The 24,302-nt window shown below is 39.1% G+C and overlaps 1 long non-coding RNA gene across 1 annotated transcript; it reads left to right on the top strand.

Moving 5' to 3' along the window:
• The first annotated feature begins 21,414 nt into the window (after positions 1-21,414).
• On the top strand, positions 21,415-23,687 carry LOC122057629. The gene is made up of 2 exons (XR_006133580.1): positions 21,415-23,079; positions 23,161-23,687. It is a non-coding gene; the product is annotated as an uncharacterized LOC122057629 (long non-coding RNA).
• The last annotated feature ends 615 nt before the right edge of the window (positions 23,688-24,302 follow it).

The raw sequence follows: 24,302 nt of genomic DNA, 5'->3' as shown, positions 1-24,302 counted from the left end.
CAAGATCCTCTATTTACATGTCAAATTTTAGCTTAATTATACTTTGTAAAATAGTAAACATAGGTTTGCTTTACCAAATAAAAAGAAGGGAAAAAAAATTAGAAGAATGCAAAATGTAGGACCATCTGAGAGTGCATAACAATGGTCGGAACATTATAGACTAGCATGACATATGTGTAGAGTAATTTGATTTAATTTGAGTTTGAAATCTTACATATGTCTAATCCAATCCATGTATTTTTTAACAAACAATTAGAATAAACCTGACATCTTTCCATACTCTTTTTTTTTTTTTCTAACAAAAATGTTTGACCTTCGGTCTGACTAGACAATTTTGATTCTAAGAGAACCATAGAGCCATGGGGCCCCAACGGGGGTAAGTGGACTCGAACGCAAGATGCATGTCGATTTAGGCATGCTCTCTTGCCAAATGAGCTACATCGTCATTGTTAGGGTTCTAAATCTCTATCCAACTATCACGAACATGGGGCCAATTTGCTAAATCTACAAGATAAGAAAAAAGATTAAAAAATAAATAGGTTTACAAGACACAGTAAGTATAAAACAATGTCAAACCTATTTCTTTTGTAGTTAACTTTTTTTATCATATTGATTTATGCAATTCCCTCCCCCCACCCCCTTTTTAAGCCAAATTTTCTTCAAAATTTTTTTTTGCCACCCATGGTGAAGGAAAACTAATCATCATTATCATCATCATACTACTACTATTTGACAAATGACAGAAACTATCTTGAACTGTTCTTCTAAACCCTTCCCAACGACATCAATCTTTTCGCAATGAAGGGATTTTCCTTCACCATGGGCGGAGAAAAACTTTCTCTATTATGTTTAATCACTAGCTTATATGGAAAAGTATCAAAAGATGCTAGGAAGACAACATGTGATGAGGTTCGAAAACCACTCAACCAAAAGTGAAAGTGTGGATTTATTGGGGCCACCGCATTGAGGAATAAGGAATCTCTGAGGCCATGGCACCCTTTTGTGATTGATCTTGGATGTTACGAGATCCCCTCATTAGTTTATCTTTGAGAGTGATTGATCTTGGATTTTACGAAGTCCCTTCATTAGTTTATCTTTGTCTATACCCTTTGAGAGAGCATAGGGTTTCAACCTCAAAGAAAAATAAATAATAAAGATCAAGAGTCATTTATATTAAAAGGTTTCAACATAGGATCCATAACAACTCTTTTTATTTTTTTTAGAAGCTCTATCAGTTGCAAGTAAATAAAAGAGCAGGCAGTGTAGTCTCTACACCTACCTAAGCATAGAAAGAGGTGAAATGACTGCCTCACCCCGATAAAAAATAGAAATTCCGTCTCTATTGATGTTTCCACATGTGCTCCAAATATTAGTCTTTGTGCTATGCAGGGGCCATACTACCTTTTAGGGAACCATCTCCTTAATTATATGGGAGAGGGTTCCCTAAAAGGCAGAAAAGCCCTTGTACTAGCACATGGACCAATGGGAGCACAAGTAAAACCATCAACAACGACATGATTTCCATTTTATGGAAGCTGGGCAGTCGTTTCGCCCCTCCCTATATCTAGGTGTAGAGGCCAAGCTACCTTCTATGCTTATTTTTTACTAATTATATTTTAAGAATAGGGAGAACGGTTTCTATCTACATGTGTAGGGGCTACATTTGCACAAGGGACCAATGAGAGCGCACCTGGAAGCATCAATAGGGTGGACATTTCCACCTGTCATGAGGGCATGGCAATCATTTCTCCTATCTTTGTGTCTTGGTGCAGCCTTACACTCCCAGATAGAAAATATTCTCCCTCAGAAAATATAAATAAGCTTAAAGGAAAGAGAAGCATGTCTAGAAACGTGATGCATATGCTCATATACAAAGAGAGGCAATATCATTACCTCGCCCGTGAATGTCAAAAATCCTAGTACAATTAATACTCCGCACAAGGCATAACTAGCATTTGGAATTTAAGTAGTTTCAAAATATGGTTATATTTGTCTTTTCAAATGGTCCTTTTGAAATTTAACTTTTTAGTCTTTTCAAATGGTCTTCTTTTAAATTCAACTTTCCCTCCCAAAAGTGTTTTTTTTTTTTATTTTATCTTTAGCATTTGTGAAGTAGTAAGGAGCTAAAATTTCTCACAAAGTTTAGTCCCACGTTGGTTAGAGATGAAAGAAAACTTGGACATATATATATATATATATATATATATGAGAATGTTTATTAAGCGTGCAAACCCTTTGGAGAGGCACTATCCCTTGTTATGTGTGTGTGGGGGTTCCAATGGTGCTTTTGAATCGTGCGTGCGCAGAGCCGAGCTGGGTCGTGACCATGGTCGAGGTTGAGGTCACGTACGAGTGTGGGTGTCGGTGGTTCAAAGAACCTATTTTTTACTACATGTAATTTTTGGCTCCACTTTTTTCCTAAGGGATATATTAGTATATGTACCCAATAAATGTACATATGTATGTATATGTATCTGTACGTATGAGTCATGTACTCTTCCCTATAAGTGAATGTAGTCTTCCCATACAAAGAGACCTCTATACATATGGGTACCTGTACAGGTATACCCATTCATATACAGAGGCCTACATTCAATATATACAAGAAATCTTCTGTATTCGAGTACTGAAATACTGTGAGAGTTTTAAGTTCTCTGTTTACTGCAAGTGCTTCTGTTCTCTGTTTTTCTTTTTGTTATTGTTTTCTCTTTGAATTTCTGAGTATTACTTTCGGACATACCTATGGGAATTACTTATTGGAGTGCACCTTAAGCAATTGGAGAATTGTTTTTATTTTGGAAGTGAGAACGTACGGTCAACCTGGTTGCATACATATATACAGGGCATTCAAATACCTTAATGAGAGTATATATATATATACGACTCAACTCTACTTAAGAGGGACGATTTCTACTACTGTTTCAGATGATCAATTCAACAAGTAAATGATCTTCTATTTGTAATTATATTTCCATTAATATAATGATTTTGTCAAAGTATTATACCTATTGCCTGATTTCTGTTTCTTACACGAGACCTCGGCATTGATGTACAAGCCACACTCCCATGCAAGAGAACCCTATGATACCCTACTTTTTAAACTCGGTCTAATTACACGGTTGACCCGGTTTAACCATGCAGGACCCGAACCAGAGGGGGTTAAGGCGGGTTCCTTATGGACCATGATGACAAGAGTGACTTTGAACACAGGTTGGCTAGACAAATCCGAGTCAGTGCCAGAGGAGACGGGTGTACCCAAGCCGTGCACATGCACGTATCATAAGGCCATGTACGGATAACACTGGTATGTAGCTGTATCCTAAAGCGCATATGTATAATATACCCTGTGTCGAGAGTCGAATTCCATCAAAATCCCACTTGTTGGCCAACTTTCGGCCCTCAGGTGGGCGGTCACAGGTGGGCGCATCCGCCCACCTGAGTGACCCACCCATGTGGTTAATAGAAATTTAAAAAAGGTATAAATAACATTTATTGTGTTTTCATTTTTCTCATTTATTACATTAAGGAGTTTGGTGAGAAGAGTAAAGAGGAGAGAGAAAAGAAGGGAGAAAAGAGAACGAAGAAGAAGAAAGGGGAAGGAAGAAGAAGAAGAAATGGATTTAAGTGGCGCCAATGTTTGATCTTCCCATTCCGACACTGGAAGAGTGATCCCCAACATGAGATCTACGACTGGAGATGAACAAAGGCTATGCTTCTTAAACTTTCTCCAAACCCAAGTAAAACCCTTGTTTTGGGAAGAGTTTCTTGAGATCTTGTAAATCCCACTTGAGATGATGAATCTAAGGTTTAATAAATGGTTCATGTGTTGATTTTGAAGGATTTGAATAAGTATTTACAAGGTTGGAGAAACATTGGTGATTTCTTGAGCTAAGAAATGATTTTGGGGTTTTGAAAGGAGTTCTTGAGCAAAGAAGGTAGGATGGCTTCTCAATCCTTAAATCTAACTTAGATCTAGGTTAGAATCATCTTACAAGACCTTGAATGTGTGGAAAATGTAATTGAAAAAACCCCATTTGATTCCCCAAGGGTTGGAGAAAGTTTCAGGAAAAAAGGCATTTTCCCGCCCTCACAGGTGGGTTGGGACCGGTGGGCCGCACAACCCGCCTGAGGGCACCCGCCTGAGATGGCAGGCCTTCGGTCCCCACCTGTGGGCTGACCGATAGGCTGACCTGCCCGCCTGAGAGGACCGACCCTCGGTCCCCACTGGCAGGCCGACCCACCCACCTGAGATGACTAGTGGGTCGTGACAGGTGGGCTGTCCGACCCACCCGAGAGGCCCCCAACGTGATTTTTATGTTCGAATGGACCCAAAACGGACGTGCAACTTTATTTTATGATTCTAAACATGATTTAACCATCGAATGTTGTTAGTTTTGACCCCAAAGTGGTGAAATGCTAACCCCATTCACTTATGATAGGTTCACCAAAATTTATGTTTCTCGCACCGGATCTCACCCGTACCGGGCGTGAGTCTTTGTACACAATAGGTAAGTGGGGAGAGGACGTTTGACTTTAATTTAAAGCTTGTTTGGTATCATTCAATTGTATCTAGACTAGCTATGTCATCATGCAAATTATGTGTAGCTCAGTCATCCTCATATGATTTTGACATGTGTGTTTTACTTTCTCAATGCTAAATGATTGATGTGCTTATATGATGAATGATGGGATCACTGTGCATGATGCATTATTAGACTAGATGCCATAGTCGGCTTGAAAACGAGTACATTGGTGGCCCGTGGAATGGGACGCGGTGGCACTATGCAATCATACTATGTCATATAGGAGCATGCGATTTAGGATTATCATCTTCCCATGCTACGACCTTTCTTAACAGGGGTTGAGGTGTTGGGTTATCACTTGGGGGGAAGCAGTGGTCTCGGGTGTCGGGTCACTGTGGTGGTTAGACATACGCCTGGCTGGTCATTAGGACAGTCGGCAACCTCAGTGGTATATTCAAGAGGGTCAATCGTACTGCTTTTAAATTGTTGGAATCAACACCTTTACTTTCTATCATTTACTTTTATGTTGAGGGCCGGTAGTCGGCATGCTTTACTTTTTTGAGTACTCACGGTGGGCCTTCTCCGACAGCCCTATGGACATATCGCAGGATGGAGTTCGCGGCTCGTACCTGGAGTATACGCGCACTGTGGTTGTAGTAGCACTAAACCAAAGACTTAGTAATGTTTAGGTGGATGAGGTTTAAAATGAATTACATAGCATGTAGTGCATATGGATGTGATTGTTGTGTGGTCCTTCTTTTCATTTACTGAGCTAGTGAGTTCATCCCACGTGCGCACCTCTTTTAGATGATTTTGCAGGTCACTAGCCTGAAGATCAAGGGTCGGGCCCCACAGTAGAGTTTCCCGATGAGGATTGGTGGGTCTCCGAGGAGCATGAGCACGGTACGGATTGCACGTGCGAGGGTTGTGCTGTGGGACCGCAGTATTGATGCCGTACAGGGTTTTACTATTTTTTATTTTTTTGATGACCCCTTTTTGTGTATTTGATATGTGAATTATTATTTTTTTGTGTAAATATGATGCCTGCAGGCCCACATGTATTTATCTATATACTACAACTTGGGTATCAAGTATATTGAGAGTATTAACAGGTAAATTAAGTCTTCCACTGACCTTTTGAACGTTTTATCTTAGATGTGTCTATGTTGTGGTTGGGTACTGTATCAGATGATCCTGGCAGGTTTGGGTTAACCGGGGTTAACTCGGTCACCGGTCCGGTTTTGTGAGAACGGGGTGTGACAAACCCTCTTCCTAAATTAAGCTTAATCCCAAGTTCCCAACTATGACTTTTGTGAAAAGAGGCTTGAAGAAATCTTTCCACGCATCAAAGCATTTGAAACGCAATGTATACTTAAATAGAATCTACTGCTCGTTCGATCACCTGATCGTATGAATTAGCAACCAACATATGCCCTACTTTATGCTATTATAAGGATAAAGAAGGGCATATTTGAGAACAAAAAGGACATGTGTTGATTACTGACTCGTACAATCAGGTCATCTTACGAGCAGCAGATCCTTTCTCTACTTACATCATTGACACTACCGCCACTGGTCCACAAGTGACCCATACATCAAGGAAGAAAGAGAATATAAGAGGGTTAATGACATCACCGATGTAAGCCTTCAGAATCACTTTCACAATTTTTTACTTTATTTTTTTAAATAGAACGACAAATAATAAACAACCCCTCACACCTGATTTAAAATATCCAAATTCCGATCGCATCAGGAACCCTCCTCACAATATTCTTCAATGAAAGATTAATTTCTTTAAATAACAGATAATTTTGTTTGTTAAAAAAAAAAACACACAGAAGGATAAACAAGATTGATTAACTAGTAATCTCTTTAGTTTTCACATAAAAATAAGAGGTTTCCAACATCAGTCGTAGCTAAGAGCCCCTCAGGAGTCAGTACTGAAGTCTCCCAATTGGATCGGATTGATTTGCCACATGATTTAGGGGATCAGTCTATGATCAGTATCACTAATCTCTGAACGACCCATGATCGGATACGATGTCCATTCTCATCCACTAATATAATATCATTCCTGTTAAAATTATGAATCTAATTTTGTTTTATTTTTTTAGATAGAAAAAATTATGAGAAAATATACTAAATGGTTTGTGAACCTCACCCTATAGTGAAATTTTTTAAGTTGTGGAAAAACACTCTCTAAATTAATGGAAAAGTGGTTTCTCTATAAATGTGTGGTTTTTACACCTAAACATATAAAGACATGAAATGATCATTTCAACCCAAATATAAAATGATGTCCTTATTGATACGCTATGAATTGGTAAAAGTCACACTCCTCAATAGAAAACACTTACCCTTATAAAGGGAAAAAAAACTCTATCAATCTGACATAGAAAATGCCCAAACTATACAGTATGTGAAAAGATGCCAGTGCCCCTTGACTAGGCACTGAATATTCTTTCATGCATCCTCCCATTGGTTAGTATGGTGTTTTCCATGACAGAGCAAGGTTCTCTCAGTCATTAGAAAATATGTAATTTATTTTTTTTATTAAAAATGCAAAACTTTCCACACGGTGTGGAAATTAAAAGTGGTGGGACCATCTTGAATCCGACATGATGCCACGTGGGTGGTATATTTTTCTATCACGGTCTTGAGGAATAAATGATTCCACACGCAAAGTGCCACCGACAATTCAACAAAGTGGATTAATTACTGGATTCTATATGTACCCACCTGTTGGCCTTTTTCAGGCTGAGAAGAAAATCTAACCTCAGGTCCCTTGGTGGGACCCACAAACGGCGTTTCATCTTAGGCAAAACTTTAGGCATGTGGCTCCGTCTCAATTAATAAAGAAATAAAAAAAGAGCCCCGAAAAAAGTCATGTGGGGTCCAGAACTCTCAGAAAATTCCGGTGTTCTCCCACGTCAATTTAGTCTGCTTGGACTTGTAGTAGTACCCACACGTTCAAAGATTCCCGGTCATTATCTTTGTTTTTACCAAATTACCCTTGTTCGCTGAATGAAACATCGAAAATACCCACACACCCCGTCAATCAAGTCTGCTTTGTAATACGCGTTCCGTGTTCTCCGCCGTCAAATAAGTCTGCTCGGAGTACTACGCGTTCACAGAATCTTGGTCATTGATGTTTGTTTACCAAATTACCCCTCTTTGTTCAATGAAACATAAAAAATACCTGCACCCACAGATTTTCGGTCATAATGTTTGTTTTAGGAATATAATTACCTAAAGTCAAACTTCAAATTCGATCCGCATCTTTATCTATTGTTTATGTTAAAATGCCTTTGAATGTAAAATTGGTCAAAATTATTAGTATCGATCTTGAAATTTTGAAACATGTACCACTATCGTACCTACTCAACAAACATTTAACATTCCACTCTTTACTATCATGTCATTCATCGGAGTGATCATACGTTGCCACATCATCATTATCATGTCATTACTTCTGATTACCTTATCACTGATACATGGCCAATGTTACCAACAAGGACAATCAGTATTCAACATTAGGCACATTGATTAAAAAGGCATACCCAGTGCACGAGGCTTTCGCCATTATTTTGTCTACGGAGGAGTATATTTATATACGGACTTACCTCCGCTTCGTGAAGAAAGTGATTCCTACTCCAACCTGAGATCACTTAAATCACATTAGAACAATCTTACCATTGCATGTAGGTCCACCCTTTGGTTAGTCACCTTGATTGTTCATCCCAGACCAGAATCAAAATATCTTCCATTGTAATAAGGTGAGCATCAATATCTTGAGACGGTTCATTCCTTCATTTCAATGATTTTTCTTCATCAAAATGCCTTTGTTAAAATCAGCTTTTTTAACTAAATCAGACACATCTTGCCACACATAAATGACATTGTTGCATGACCTCTGTTAGAAAGAGGATTCTAAACACTTGATTGCAATGCCTATTTTCCAATCTTTGATTTAAAATACTGCTAAATTCATGTAATTCTTCTACCATCGACATAATGTTTCTAATTTAATTTGATTTTTACTCACATTGTTTTTAAATTTATTCTACAAAAGTATATAAACAATAGGAAAGTTATAACTACTTTATGAAGCAAGTGTTGACTTGTCAATTTATCCTGAATTAAACATTTTTGTGATTATCAAGAACTGTCGAAGGAAAGAGTTTAACATTGCAATTACTTTGAGGATATTTCTATCAGTTTTTAAGTATTTAATTTAAATGCTGAACTATATCATAATTGTCAATATTTTTAGAAAATTAATTTACTCTCATAATTATCCCACATTGATTACAGATGTTTTATCCACGAATACTATAAATAGCCACAAATAGTTTCATAAGAAACATAGTGAAGTGTCAAGGATTATGGTTGATGATGTTTATGGTCCTAGAGCTTCAAAAGGGTGGGAAGCAACACTAAGCTTGTAATTTTTCATAAAAAGGGCTGTTGTCAAGCTTGAGAACATTGGCATTTTCTTAGTGAAATATTTTTCAAGGTCGAGGTGTTTTGGTTTCTCCTCGTTAAAATTTTGTTACATTCCTTATTTTTATTAGTAGTTTTCATCATTTTTAAAATCTTATTTAATCTAGTAATTTTTCTATCTCATCCCAATTTGACAAAGATAAAGTGTCAAATTTTATAAATACATTAAAAACAGAGTCAATTGGGTGGATATACCCACCCTTGAGCCTTCCTAGTCTTGCTAACTGGTTAGTATCAATTTTCTTGGACCCTAATAAGAGAGACTATGAAATTGCTTGGGCCAGTGTACTATAATCTAAGTGGCAATTAGATATTGCAAAAGATTTCCCTACAAAAAGTATTTGTTACTCATACCTCAATACTAAAGCCTGAATTGTTTTACGGATATAACCAATATTTTATGAAAATATCATGCAGATAACTGTTGCCTCCATGTTGAATTGGAATAAGCATTGAAAAGCCCTAAAAGAAATTTGTTTTCAAATTACTAGGGATAAATACCAAAAAAATGTGCCATGGTGAATTGAAATAAACATTGTTCATCTTAAAACAATCTTGAGTTTGAATAGCGATGGCTGTATGCCATAGTTTGTGGTACACATGGGAAACCATTTTGATGTGTTTCTATCAAATCTTCACCCTATAAAAAACCTAAATATATTTGGGGGAAGACTCTTTAGCCGGAAGTTTGGCTCCTACATTTGATGCCTATGCGAGACACGATTAGCACCTTCCTTTTGGTTAATCTTCAAGGGAGCAAGAAAGTCATTTTACAGTGAAGAAGAGAAAGATAGACATAATGGAGCAGGCGAGGAGCCAAGATTCCAAAGGAGAACCTTTTTTTTCCCCTAAGATGCAAAGATATATTTTAAACAATACATGAACTTAATTGCTAGATTTACACATGAGATGAAATGACCGTAGAATATTTAGACTTCACAATCGATATCCTTATTGATTGATGATAGCAATCACACGTGCCAAAAGCTAATAAAAAATTTCAAATTGATACGCTCATGGAATGTATCCCGATTAGGGGTGTCAAACCCTAAGCTGAACTGGTAAAACCGATTGGACCGAACCGATAACAGCCTGGACTAAACTGAACCGAAGCCTTATTGGTTCGGTTTCGGTTTGGAGTATTGCAACTCCAAAACCAAATCGAACCGCACCAAAAATAGGATGAACCAGAAACCAAATCGAAACCTGCTCAAAACCCAGACCAAAATCGAAACCAAACCGGGAAGAAACCGAAACACTCCATAATTCATTAAAAAAAAAAATTGAATTTTGCATAGTTTTGTATACATTTTTATGGAAAGTTGAATCCAAACTAGATCAAAAACCGAAACCAACCCAATTACAAACCAATTTAAGAACCAAAGACAAACCAAAACCAAACCGCACTAAAATTGAAACCAAATCGAAACCGGAATTTCCTTATTGGTTCGGTTTTGGTTTTAGCTTTCTCACAAGAAACTGATTCAACCTGGACTGAAACCGATCCAGACCGACCCCATTGACACCCCTAATCCCCGATACGCTGATTCACTCCATGATTATTTTTTTTTTTGAGTAACAATTCATTCCATAATGTTTACAACGAAAAAAGGTATTAATATTTTCGGAGAAGATTCTTTGAGCAATAACTATATGAAGTAAATTCTTTGTGCAATGGATAGTTGCACACTCGAAAGTGCAATCTGGTTAATCTTTTCTTCCATAATTATATGTGTACGTGGATACTAATAATCTATATATAAATTTCCCTAAATCCTAAAAAAAAACTCCCTATATATTTGGTAGCCAAAAAAAAAAAAAAAAAAAAAATACAAAAGAGATAATAAAACATAAATGATAACTATGATTATTCAATAATATTTTTTTCCTACCCTCCTTTCAAATTTAAAAGTTTTCTTACCTTGTTCCATCTCTTCTCTAGAGATTCTCTCTCCCTCTCCTCTACCCAGCTTCTTTGATTGGTTTGTCCTGAAAGGGAAACTGGACAAATGCAGTGTACGGTCACATTTGCCGAAAACCTTTTCTGCTTAGTCCTCTACCAAGATTCATTAATGATTCTCCGGTCAATCTTAGGTTTCTCCGTAATAACCGCTCTTCAACCAAATAAAACAAAAAAGCATCAAACAATAGAAACTATTCAGATCCCTTTCTCTGACACAAGATTGGGCAAAAGCCAAAACTAGTAGTCAATATTAGGATATTATCTGGCAACCCTTACTCTGATACCTTGCCCACGTAAGCATCTTTATCCTTTTATGGTAATATGCTAAATGAAGGACACTGAGAAGGGTATATTAGTAAATTCAATCATGATGAACCGGACTAAAACCTGTACCATTCGCCGGAATAAGTTCTTGCCTGAGAAAAACCCAGGCCAACTTCCCTTTCCCTGTCCCTACACTCCACCACCACTACCACCACCTCTACCCCACCATCGTCAAATAGATAAAGACAAGTCATCTCTGTTTCTGAAATCTCATTCGTTCTTTATTTATTCAAGAAAACGATCTCTGCTTCATTATTTGATCGATGATTTCGATTAATTAAAGGTTTGAGATAGAGGGAGAAGGGATTGTAGGATTCTTGTACTGCGCAAAGAACTGGCGAGCTTGGAGGTTGAAGAGAAAAGAAGCATGGATTCACCATCGCCGAAGGATGGTGAGTCGACTCGGATTGCAGCTCGATCATCCCTGGTCGATTCGCTTAGGGGATGTGGCTTCTCGGGGATGCGTATTGCGAAAGAGGATCTTAAGAGGAGGATTTTGATCCCTGAGTACCTTCGTCTTGCTATGCGTGATTCAATTCGATTCAAGAACCCGAATGCAGGGGAGCAGCATGCAGGGGAAGCGAAAGGAGGGGAGGTAGCTCCGGAGGCGCCAATGGTTGTGTTTGTCAATTCTAAGAGTGGTGGTCGGCATGGTCCGGTTCTTAAAAGCAGGCTGCAGGAATTGATGGGCGAAGAACAGGTTAGGGCTTTAAATGGTTTCAAATTTCATTTTTTTTTGGGTGTCACACAACTTTTTATTTTGAAGTTGGAATCGATTTGTGTACACTGTGAACTTGAGTCATTGTTTGACAAATTAATAATTTTAGTTAGTGTAAAAAGTTCACTAATTTACACAAACATGGAATCAGAAGTATCAGTGTAACAAGGAGGTGTTTAATTTAATGCCAGTTAAGAACCAATCTTGATGTGCTATTTGCCAAGGGGATTCTGTAGTTTCAGATATCTGTTACTGTTACGAATTCATGTAATAAAGCCTCTGCCTTATGTATTGAGGCTACTGTTATGTTAATGTTCAGTTTCAAGGGTTTTTTTTTGGTGGAGTGGTTGGTTAAAGGTGATGTGTATTTCTTTGTTCTGGTATTCTAGCAGTACTTACTCTAATGAATCCAACCTAGGATTTTAGCTACCTATAGAGGGCACACTGGGTGTTTTGGTTCTAGTGAATTGTCATATGGGCTACTGTTGTTTTAGCTTGCAGAGGGATTATGATGGACATCTCGATTTCGGAAAATTTATAATAATTTTTGGGTACCCCTCCCCCAAACAAAGAGTTGGATTGATTTGGAATGGATCAACAAACAGTTAGGTATTGCCTGAAATCGAGTCTGCTGGGCACCATTTGTGTACCTTGGTAATTAACCATCACACTCCTAACAACTAGTTTTTTTTTTTGGAAGGGAGGGGAGGGGTTGTTCCACAATGAGTGGCAGATGATTTGAACTTGAACTTTTTCTCTCCCATGCTGGTGGTAGTGCGCTTTCAGAACTAGCATTTAGCTGGAATTCTGTCACTAACCTTTGAGTAGTTGCATTGCGCATGTGCTTGGTAATTAATCTTCATGCTCCTTGGAGCATCCAAAGTGCTATTTGTGTGTATATGATGTCCAAAGTATAACTCTCTTAAGAGTTGGAGATTTAAAGAATTGCTGTGGGTGGTTCCCTTCTTATACTCTGTCTGAATTTGGGACTCTTTCCCCTTTTATACAGGAGGAATGTCTTAAGGGTGAGGGGTGATCTGTCTTCCCTATCTTTTATTATGAAGAACAAGAGAATCCTATTAAGAAGGACCAGTGAGAGACCACAGAATGTACATTTTCTTTTGATGGCACTGATTCACTGATTTACAACCATACTAATCATAGTTGTTGCGGCATTTAGGTAACCCAAGGCATTGGAGGGGGGCCTGGACGTCAAGACGACACCAACAAGGCACCTAGACATTGCTAGGCATCACCCTGACCACTATGATACTAATACTCCAAAGGCTGGAAAAACAAACTTTAAAAATCCACAGTGAAAGAGCCGAAAGAAACAGCCTATTGTTCCAAATGATTAAATCATTCCATTGATCCCCTTCTGGAACTTCTGGACCTGGCAAAGCAAATAACCAGAAAACATGAGATCAGTCACCCTCTTAACCACAGCATCATCCACTGGTTTGGAAATTAGGGCATTTCTAAATGATCAATTGTTTCTTTGACTCTGAGTTTCCCACATATTGTGGTTGGCAGCACACACTCCACTGCCCCCTGCCTTCTGCACTCAACATTTTAACAGCACTCAACATTTTAACAGCTTTCCCAAGTCATGAGCTCTGTCTAAACTCCTGGATCACCCTATGTAGGATCCCTATTTATGATAAATTTAGAAGGAGCTCCCAGCCCTGACTGAACTCCAGTAAAATGAGAAAAGAGGGAAGTTTTGTGACTCCTTCTGCATAGGAGACAAACATTAGAACGGAAAAGTCACGCCCCTACTAATTAGGATAATGATGATTTGGATTCAATGGCAGATATTGGGAGGAGAAATTTCACTCTATTGGGAACTGGTCTGTACCATACAACACCTGAGGGCAAATAAGAACAGTAATATTTGTTGTAAAAGAATCACAAAAAATATCCAATCTGTGGAGATCCACACAGTCTGTGCCTTGCTGTCACGGAGTTGCTGGATTCTCTCAAATAATGATGGAGGTTGACTGCAAAAGGAATTTCCCAGTCCTTGAAAGATTTTCAAAGGAGCTGATTCTGGATCACTTAATCCAAGCCATTGTCATATATTGGAACCCGAACTTCCTTATGGTTGTCTTTATCTTGGTTAACACATTTCTAATTACTTGATCATCTTAACAAATGTGTTTCCTTAAAAAGGGGGGAAAAATGATACCATCCTTGAACTACATTCTAAGTTCCTTACAAAAGTTGAAAGGAGCCTAAGCTTTGGGCTTGATCACTAACCATCTTGCTTCTTAACTTTGTAGAGCCCCTATTTCTTCCTGAATCCTAGCCTACTTGCTGAACTGAATACAACGACCATCATCATGGCCTACAAGCCTTCCCTACAAAACGTGAAAATACATACCATACAAACCCCTCCAGACCTGCAGAGGAACTTGAAACACTAGTGCATGCAAGCAAGTTGGTTTAGGCATCCACAAGCCTTTTGGTTTTTATATCTCACTTCACAAAAGCCCTTGGTTTAAAAGCCTTGGGCTGGAGCCTTGTTTTCAGAGGCTTTGGATTAGGTGTAAATAAATCCCTCTTTAAGTTTGGTCTGGGTTATATGACTTAGGCCTTGTGTCTAAAGGAAATACTTTGTAATGGGCCCGAAATATAAGCCCAAATATGATGTTGGTTTGGTTTCTATATGAAATTAGTTAATAGTTTGTCTTTTGTTGCGTGCTACTTCAATTAGGAAGTCCTTTTTTTTTTTAGGTGTGTAAATAAATGTATTAAAGAAAAGGGGGAGGGAGATTACAACCCCGAAAGGGGAAACAAAGCCTAAAAGGATAACAAAATCCCACATGGGCAAAAGACAAGAGCTAAGAAGCCGATTCAACATCCAAGGCCCAAAGGGCTTTAAGATTCACATGTCCAATACATCACAAAAGCCCACATGGGCTTAAAAGCAAGGAAGCCCATCCAAGGGTAACCAAGTCAAATCCAGTCAGGGTTTGTGGAAACCATAACAAAAATCTCTTATCTTCCTCTAACCAGCCACCAAGGGAGCATCGCCAGCAAGGGGGGCTGCCTCTTGGAGGGCACTGGCCGTGCGAAGGGCCACGACTGAGCTTGCAGTTGGCTTAGAGTAGGTGACAGCCACTATTGAGCACCGGCTTTGCAGAGGGCATTGGTGAAGCGGCTGCCGGCCTAGCAAAGCTGGCCGCCAAACAACTGCTGGCCTTGTAGTTGTCAGCAAATCGGCAGAAGTGGAGAGAGCCAGGAAGATTGGGAGGCTGGCCAAGCAGGGCTGGAGGGGAACAACTGCAAACCATGTGGGCTGGCAGGAGACCAAGAGGTGGCAGAGCATGATGGCGACTGGTGCGAGAGCAGGCAAACGGGATTGGAGGCAATGAGGATGTTGGCCGAGCGGGAATCCAAATGAGCTTTGAGATCTAGCAAGGATGGTGACTGATGCGGATCCGAATCCCAAGAGCTGAAATTAGATCGCGTAGGGCCCACTTAAACACTCAATAAAACAAAGGCAACACCCAATAACAATTGTATTGAAATAAAGCTTCAACTAAATGGCAGAATTGTAATTAAGCTGAAGTTTTCAATGAAGGTGGCAATTTTGTAAATAAATGGAACTTTAGAAGGGAGTGGCAGACTTGTAATTAGATGGAACTAAAGGCCTAGGCTACATTTGCTAGTAAAAGGGTAATTTAGGACTAAGGAGAATAATGAGGAAGTGAAGGGCAATAAGGTCAAACCAGGGGTTAAATGCCCTAAACAGCAGTCCACGATTCTTCAAGCTTCTTCCCCTTGTGAGAACCAGAAATCAGCGGAAATAACCTTCGAACCAGACAAGAGAACTCATCAATGGGGCCTTCAATCGGGCTGAAACTCATGGAAGGGTTCGATTATTCCAAGATCTACAGTCTCCAACCGATGGGTGCTCAAACAGAAACCAAAGAGAAAGTAAAACTTCTACAACTCAGGTCTAACGCAAAGACAGAATCAGATGTGAAGTTCTGGTTAGAACTTCCAGCAAAGATCAAATCTTCACTCACATCCATGTAGAGTAAGTCGTTTCCATTAGAGGGATGAGCCCTTAAAACCTCAAACTGATCTGAAGTGTATCAGGACAGATTGATGGAAGAAAACTGTGGCTGCAAGTAACACCCAGAAAACAGAGTAGTAGTATCGGTTAACGAAAACAGAAAAATAAAAGAGAAATAGCAATAATAGCAGATCGATGGGGAGGGAGAAGAGGAATAGAAGAGACACGAAGATTTCAGAGAGGAAGGAAAAATGAGTCGGCAGTCATGGTTCCACACCCAAAAATTCTTCAACCAAGTGTTAATTCTTCAAAAACTTCAAATCTGTCTCTGACTAGTGAATTACATGGCTTATAAAAGAAAACTCAAAGTATCAAAATGGTAACTAATTAAAATGGAAACTAATATAAAATTAGAAGCTAACTATTACAACAAGAAATTGTTTCTAAATCCAAAGAGAATCAAAAGTTTTTTTTTTTTTTCCTATGTCCATCGTGCAACTGCATCAGCTCTCCCGGTCTTAAAAGAACTCGACTCCGTTGAGTTAGGTCGTGCTCCCAAGATACCCTTGTAAGTTCGCTGATGAGGTGGCACGTATTTCGAAGCAGGAGATGGGAACATAACACCAAGAGGAGGGAAAGTAGACTGACGTGTCACTGGAGCAGGAGTCAGTCGATGACGTGGCATGTCGGATAATGCGTGTGGCCTCATTAAGTACATACAACCTCCTTGCTTCACCTTGATGGTGTTCCGTGCGCCATCGTAGAGAATGCCTGTATGTCGCTGCCAAGGTCGTCCTAGAAGAATGTCGCAGTGTGCCAATGGGGTGACCAAGTAAGTCACATGGTATTATAGTGGCCCAAACTGTAAGTGTACTCGAACAACTGCAGTGGCTTCTTCTCGAGCTGTGGGTCCAAAACCTCGCACGTGAATCTTCTTGAAAAGCTGCTTCTGTGGAAGGTTGTGTGCTCGAACAAATTCAGCAGATATAAAATTTGCTTCTGCCCCAGTATCAACAACTGCATGAACATCAGTATGGTCGGAGCCATGTAGGAAAGTACCCTTCTGTCTGAAGAGAGGAGCCTTATCAATTAGTCTATTCGAAAAAGATGAAAGGCTAGCTGAATGAGCTTCTACATCCTCATCTTCATCATCGACAATATCATCGTCCTCGAGGGGATAAGGATATAAATGAGATTCATCTTCACTCTTCTCTGTTTGCTGCTTCTCTGCTACGTTCATAAAATGAGTCTTGTTGGGACACTTGTTGGAATAGTGACCCTTCTCGCCACAACTATGGCATATGATATTTTTCACCCCAACACTATCCTTGTTGAACTCTGACCTTTTCTCTTCAACTCTGCAAGCTTCAGGCTTCTTTTCCTCCATACGTGTGGAGGTCTATAAACTGAAGAAGTCTTGAGCATACCCTTCCAATAAATGGACTTCTCTTCAGCTATCTTGGCATGAGCTGCTGCCACATCAATAGACCTGAAATCAGTGTTAGCCAACTCAAGTCGAATCTCAGTACTTAACCCACTGATATATCGCATTACCCGTTGCTGGTCTGTTTCTTGAAGTCGACACCTTGAAGAAAGTTTGTGGAATTTGAGGGTGTAGGAATCCAAATCTTTGTTCCCTTGTTGCAAGTTAAGTAATTTATGGAACATTACCTTTTCATAATTAAGAGGAATAAATTTTTCAGTCAGGATTTGCTTTATGACCTCCCAATTGGTAACGGGTCCAAGTCTTCTGACAAACCTTGCATGTAGTACATCATCCCACCATGAACATGCATACCCAATGAACTTGGTAATAATGAGTTCACACTTCTTCACGTCTGGAAGGGACTTATACGCAAAAATTTTCTCCACTTTGGTAAGCCAGTCAAGAAATTCCTTAGGTCCCTTTTCACCATTGAACTCGGGAACCTCAACTTTGGTGTCATAATCTCTGTCAGAAAATTGCCGGGTAACATCCTGGGGAACAACTGGATCAAGTTGCTGCCTTTGAGGTGTGTCTTCAATCCGTAAAGTGTTGAGCTGAGGAGGTAATGTAGAGTATCCTTCTTTAGCTCGCTTGTTGGACCTCTTCATAAAGGCAATCATCTCTTCCATAAACTTATCAAACTTGGCTTCAGTCCTCTCAAGCCTAGCATCAGTATTCTGTTGGTTCTCGGCTAACTCGCAATACAATTTGTTCAACTCAGCATTGGTAACGTTACCTGTCATGGTTAGGGAAGTGCAGGAAATTTTGCTCTGATACCACTTGATGCGGATCCGAATCCCAAGGGCTGAAATCGGATCGCTTAGGGCCCACTTAAACACTCAATAAAACAAAGGCAACACCCAATAACAATTGTATTGAAATAAAGCTTCAACTAAATGGCAGAATTGTAATTAAACTGAAGTTTCCAATGAAGGTGGCAATTTTGTAAATAAATGGAACTTTAGAAGGGAGTGGCAGACTTGTAATTAGATGGAACTAAAGGCCTAGGCTACAAAATGCTAGTAAAAGGGTAATTTAGGACTAAGGAGAATAATGAGGAAGTGAAGGGCAATAAGGTCAAACCAGGGGTTAAATGCCCTAAACAGCAGTCCACGATTCTTCAAGCTTCTTCTCCTTGTGAGAACCAGAAATCAGCGGAAATAACCTTCGAACCAGACAAGAGAACTCATCAATGGGGCCTTCAATCGGGCTGAAACTCATGGAAGGGTTCGATTATTCCAAGATCTACAGTCTCCAACCGATGGGTGTTCAAACAAAAAGCAAAGAGAAAGTAAAACTTCTGCAACTCAGGTCTAACGCAAAGACAGAATCAGATGTGAAGTTCTGGTTAGAACTTCCAGCAAAGATCAAATCTTCACTTGCATCCATGTAGAGTAAGTCGTTTCCATTAGAGGGATGAGCCCTTAAAACCTCAAACTGATCTGAAGTGTATCAGGACAGATTGATGGAAGAAAACTGTGGCTGCAAGTAACACCCAGAAAACAGAGTAGTAGTATCGGTTAACGAAAACAGAAAAAGAAAAGAGAAATAGCAATAATAGCAAATCGATGGGGAGGGAGAAGAGGAATAGAAGAGATACGAAGATTTCAGAGAGGGAGGAAAAAGGAGTCGGCAGTCATGGTTCCACACTCAAAAATTCTTCAACCAAGTGTTAATTCTTCAAAAACTTTAATTCTAAAACTGAGTTCTTCTCCATTACATGGCTATTTAAAGAAAAAAATAATGACATAATTTTGGAAGCTAATTAAAAATGGAAACTAAACCTAGTTAGCAACTAAAATAAAAATCAAATCTAAATAAAAGACGCTTAATCTAATCTCTAACCAATAAAGGAAGTAAATAAAAATCAAGTCAAAAGATAGCAACTAATTCCATCGTCGAGCTGCATTGACTCTCCCGGTCTTAAAAGAACTTGATTCCGTCGAGTTAGGTCGTGCTCCCAAGATACCCTTGTAAGTTGCTCGCTGATGAGGTGGCACGTATCTCTAAACAGAAGATGGGAACATAACACCAAGAGGAGGGAGAATAGGTTGACGTATCACTGAAGCAGGAGTCAGTCGACGACGTGGCATGTCTGATAATGCATGTGGCCTCATTAAGTATATACGACCTCCTTGCTTCACCTTGATGGTGTTCCGTGAGCCATTATAGAGAATGCCTGCATGTCGCTGCCAAGGTCGCCCTAGAAGAATGTCGCAGTGTGCCAATGAGGTGACCAAACAGGTGACATGGTACTGTATCGGCCCAAATTGTAAGTGTACTCGAACAACTGCAGTGGCCTCTTCTCGAGCTGTGGGTCCAAAACTTCGCACGTGAATCTTCTTGAAAAACTGTTTCTGTGGAAGGTCGTGTGCTCGAACAAATTCAGCAGATATGGAGTTTGCTTCTGCCCCAGTATCAACAACTGCATGAACATCAGTATGGTCGGAGCTGTGCAGGAGAGTACCCTTCTGTCTGAAGAGAGGAGCCTTATCAACTAGTTTATTCGAAAAGGATGAAAGGCTAGCTGAATGAGCTTCTACATCCTCATCTTCATCATTGACAATATCATCGTCCTCGAGGGGATAAGGATATAAATGAGATTCATCTTCATCTGTCGGCTGCTTCTCAGCTACGTTCACAGAATGAGTCCTGTTGGGACACTTGTTGGAATAGTGACCCTTCTCGCCACAACTATGGCATATGATATTCTTCACCCCAAGACTATCCTTGTTTAACTCTGACCTTTTTTCTTCAACTCTGCGAGTTTCAGGTTTCTTTTCCTCCATACGTGGTGGAGGTCTATAAACTGAAGAAGTCTTGAGCATACCCTTCCAGTAAATGGACTTTTCTTCAGCTGTCTTGGCATGAGCTGCTGCCACATCAACAGACCTGAAATCAGTGTTAGCCAACTCAAGTCGAATCTCAGTACTTAACCCACTGATATATCGCATCACCCGTTGCTGGTCTGTTTCCTGAAGTCGACACCTTAAAGACAGTTTGTGGAATTCGAGGGTGTAGGAATCCACATCTTTGTTCCCTTGTTGCAAGATGACATAATTTTGGAAGCTAATTAAAAATGGAAACTAAACCTAGTTAGCAACTAAAATAAAAATCAAATCTAAATAAAAGGCTGTTAATTTAATCTCTAACCAATAAAAGAAGTAAATAAAAATCAAGTCAAAAGATAGCAACTAATTCCATCGTCGAGCTTCATCAAAGTGGCTATCTCAGCCTGGGCTTCTCACCCACAGCTATCTTAGCTACTCTAAGCATTTAGTTGCAAACTTTCTTTCATAAATGCAAACTTTCTTTTATTCAAATCTCCCCAATAATGGGACATATGACTCTCTGTTTATAGAGGGGAAGTTTACAATCATACTAATACTTGGAGCTAGTTTTCCAATAGGACTAGACACTCCTACTACAACTAGGAGCTAGTTTCCCAATAGGACTAGACACTCCTACTACAACTAGGAGTTCAAAATAGGACTAGGATTTGACTTTATGACTCCAACATGGAGTAGGACTAACTAACTAATAGTCCATATAGGACTTTACAACCAACTAATGGCCTAATGGGCCTTTATTGAATTAGATAGCAACTAATTAAACTAATGAATAAAATCCCGTTTTCCTCCCTTCTACCCATATTTTAGACCTATTAAAGTGGTCCATGTCAAAGAAAACTCATGGGGATCAAAGGGCCAACACATATATAACACAACCTAAGGCTTATTTGCAATAAAATAAGCCCAAGTGACTTATTTACATCACTGGGTGATGTCGATGAATCACTTGGGTTTATTTTATTGCAAATAAGCATTGGGTTGTGTTATGTATGTGTTGGGCCTTTGATCCCATGGGTTTTCTTTGAAATGAGCCACTTTAATGAGCCTAAAATATGGATAGAAGGTAGGAAAACAAGATTTATATTCAGTGCTTTTATTTAAGTTGTTTTAATTCAATAAAGCCCCATGGGGCCCATCGAGTGTAATGTCCTATATGGACTATTAGTTAGTCAGTTCTACTCCATGTTGGAGTTAGAAGTCTAGTCCTAATTCTATTTGAAGTCCTAGTTGTAGTAGGAGTGTCTAACCCTATTTGGAAACTAGCTCCTAGTCAAGGTATGATTGTAATTCTGTCCTCTTTAAATAGAGGAGCCTATACACTGATATTTCTTATATTTGAATAAAGAAGATTTACAATCAGTTGCTTAGAGCAGCCGGGATAGCTGTGAGTGAGAAGCCTGGGCCGAGATAGCCACCTCCTCTCCCACTTCCCTTGTTTCTTCTTTATTTTAATCACTTTATTTCCTTTTTATTTTCTGTTTACTGTTATTTGAAGTTCAGACCTGTTAAAGCATTCAAAATCATAATAAGCTAGCCAAAAAGTTCTTGTTCTTGAAGCCAATCGACCCTCATTGTTGCCCAAGTCTGAGATTTGATCTGTAGATCCTTTGGAGGACTGGTTCTATACTCTAGGAAGATCAATCGATCCTCTCTTGAAGATTATTTGAAAAAGACAAGTTGTTGTTCCTGCAGAATTCTTCACATTCTCTCTCTTAGGTCTGAAAATCAAGAAAGTGCATAACTCCATAACCAGCCGTCAGAAGTTCTTTATATTTGGAGATTTTTGTACCCTTGGTGGGCCCTACAATCGACCAAATTTATAGCTCAATTGGAGCCCTATAGACTTGGCCGCACCTTTCTCTCTCCTATCGGGTTGGGTTTTGGGCTGGTTTTGCTCCTGTATGGGTATTATATCATTGTGGGTTTATTTGATGGCCTTATTTCCTTGTTTCCTGGTCTTATTTATGGTTTTATTTCTTAAGTATCTTTGATTATAATTCCACCCATGGAGGTTGTTAATTTTTGGGATCTATTTTGTTGGGTCTTGTGTGGGTTATTAAGTTCTGTGGGTCATAAGTTATTGGGTTATAACCTGCTGGGGGTAGTTTATTTCTTGTAATCTCTGGGTTCCCCCAATAGTTCCGACCTAGGAAAATAAGTGTTGATGAGTAGGTTCTTGCATTTAACATTGTTGATTCAACATTGACATAGTGGCATCCCTTAGGAATTAGACTGGTGTCATACCATTAAGTAATAGTTGGAGTCTACGTTCGGGTATCTGGTGTCTGGCATTCCATTCCTAGTGCTACATAGTGTTTGATAGTTTTATCAGAAGGCAAAGCTTTTACCTCTTGATATCATTTTCAACACTTTCAAGTAAGAAGCCTGAAAGACCTTTTTTCATATGCAAATTGTTGACTTGAGGAAGTGGATGCAGAATAAGTGAATTACATCGTTTTTGTATGTACTTTGTTTCTGGTCAATGAAGAATGACAAAATGCAAAATGACAGGCCATGATGAAAGATCCGTTCGCAAATTATGTGGTACAGAAGGTACTAGAGACTTGTGATGATCAGAGCCGGGAGTTGATTCTCTCGCGCATCAAGGTCCACTTGAATGCCCTTAAGAGATATACTTATGGTAAACATATCGTTGCGCGTGTTGAAAAGCTCATCACAGCGGGAGGTGAGAATATTTCTGTAGCAATTTTGGGTTCTCTTTTCTCCGTGAGCCATTCTAATCCTAACATCTCGACTGCTTTTGCAGAAAGACGCATGGGCATCTCATCTTCACATTCTTAAGGACCAATGGAAGGAAAAGGTGACACATCCTTGTACAGCTAACAGGGCTGCTAGTCGTAGCATATCAGCCTGAGTCTTTATTTCTTCCAAGAACGTGTTGAAGAACAGAGGCAGTAGAGTTTAGTGTTAGTATAACTTAGCTTTAAATATTTGTAAATAAAGGAAAAGATATAGGCCCACTGTAATAAGATTTTGGTTCTCCCCCAACCTCCCAACATGTATATTCGGCACAGTGTTGTAATTTGATTACGACGAAGAGAGCATCTATGAGGAAGGGTCATACTTAGGTTTAGGCAATAGAGGTCACAGGCAGGGTGATACCCAGATGCTGTGCCTTCCAAGATAAATGTACAACGTCCACAAGAATCTGTAAAGAAATCCACTTGAGTAACCAGTTAATGGAACGGTAAAGAACAGTGTCTGTGCCGTTCGGTCGTGAGGTCCTAGTCTTGTGTCTCAAGAGTGTTTATTAATAAATATTTTTACCTCTTCCGGTCTTGTGTGTATAATCGTGGAATTTGTTGCATATATATTAATATTTGGTCTCATCCTTTCCCATTGCTTCCAGCTTGTTACAGTGTATATAATGTTTTAACATGCAGGTGTTTGAAATGCGTGTAGAGGCTACTATTCTTGTTAGATATATCTGGTTCCAATATTTTTTTTTTCCTCATGAAATATCTGATTCGAGTAAGTTGTGTTTTTACTGGTTTTTATTGACTTAGAAAAAGCTTATGAGAGTCGTTAGAGAGTTAATTTGACTAGTATTATGATTGGGTTAAAATAAGGGTCAACTTTAAGTCCTTTGTTTATGCTTATCATTGATAAATTAATTGTAGGCATTAAAGATTAGGTTTTGTGGCGTATGTTATTTTATAGATGATATTGTTTTGGTGGATAAAACAAAAACATAGATTGATATAAACTTATGGAGATCGATATTGGAATCAGAAGATTTTAAGATAAGTAAAATGATGTTTATTATTATTATCATGGAGCATCCTTTTTTTAAGGCATAAAAAAAAGAAAAAAAGAAAAAAATAAGAAAAAAATAAGAAAAAAAAAAGAAAGAAAGAAAGAAAGAAAGAAAGACGGAGATTTTACAAA

This window comes from Macadamia integrifolia, chromosome 12 (assembly GCF_013358625.1).
Source record: "Macadamia integrifolia cultivar HAES 741 chromosome 12, SCU_Mint_v3, whole genome shotgun sequence".
NCBI lineage: Eukaryota > Viridiplantae > Streptophyta > Magnoliopsida > Proteales > Proteaceae > Macadamia > Macadamia integrifolia.
Note: the sequence above shows the minus strand (reverse complement) of the source record. Positions and strands in the feature narration are given on the sequence as shown.